This window comes from Solanum pennellii, chromosome 4 (assembly GCF_001406875.1).
Source record: "Solanum pennellii chromosome 4, SPENNV200".
Classification (NCBI taxonomy): domain Eukaryota; kingdom Viridiplantae; phylum Streptophyta; class Magnoliopsida; order Solanales; family Solanaceae; genus Solanum; species Solanum pennellii.
The window spans coordinates 76,423,867-76,425,190 of record NC_028640.1 but is presented as its reverse complement, the minus strand read 5'-3'; positions in this window follow the sequence as shown (position 1 = coordinate 76,425,190).

The window sequence follows — 1,324 nt, the reverse complement described above, 5'->3', positions numbered from 1 at the left end:
AAAATTTTTAATAGGAAAAAGATCAAGTCCACTGAATTCACAGTGTCCCCTTAAGGAAATTATTCCCCTCTAGTATCCGAGGTTGATTTGGAATATGACCTCACAGGGTAAAATGATCTCAATCACCAGAGTATAGATATCAAAAACTCCGGTGTCAGCGAACCACTCAACGGCAGTAAAATACACTTAGAATACTAGATTTAGTAGTTGAAGAAGAAGTCCATAAAAATCTCTTTAAAATGAAAGGAAATCCCTCAATTTATAGAAAACAAAGGATAGTGCGAAAAGGTTCTTATTGTGCCTCACAAACCTTTAGAAAAGTCACAATCTTTCAGAAAGATCGTTACCTTTCATAAAAGTCACAACTTTCCATAAAAGTCACAACTTTTCATAAAAGTCGCAACTTTTCATAAAAGTCACAACTTTTCATAAAAGTCGCAACTCTTCATTTTCCATTCACACCTTTTTAAAATCCAACAGAAAGTAAACTCGAAAAATAAAAATAAGCAGGTAGTGAATGAGCATTACAATCACAAAAGCCGCAACCCGTTATTCGATTCAAAACAAACGAAGGAGAGACGAAAGAGTAAAAGAAGATGTACGTCTTTTGGATCTATTCGAGAACCTTCTAAACCACAAACAAATATCCCAATGAACTCCCAAAGCTAAGAGCTCAACAGAGAACTACACAGAATCTTTACTCTCAACCTCTGAGATTTTGGAGCTTATAAGTATTTTAATGCAACTATCTAGTTAATAATTTTTGTTGACTTTTCGTCCCTAATGAAAGCCATTCCCCTTCTAGAAAAGTCTATTCTCAGATGTTTACAACTGCTAGCTTACTGTATTTCTTTTCAAAATTTTCAACTAAAGAATCTCCCAAAAACTTTTTCTCTAACTATCGACCAAAAGAAGGAGGAGAAGCTATTTNGGGGGGGGGGGGAGGGGATCAGGTTAGGAGATGAGACCCATCACTACAAAAAAACCTCAAATTTCCAACAAATTTTACTAACAACTTAAGTTGGTTAGTATTCTACTGACAAGTACCAACATATTTCTAACTGAATAATATTTTAAAACCTAACAACGAAATTCTAACAGATTACCGATAAAAATCTTACTAACTAAGTATTTTAGTTGGTAAATACGGCGGAAAAAAATGGCGCCAAATTTAGCAACATTCTATCAATGGATTACCAACAAAATATTACTAATGTACACCTTTTGTTGGTAATATTACCAACGAAGTATATATCGATTGATAAATATGAGAAAAAATTATTTATATAATTTAATAACATATTATGAAGTACTAACTAAACAT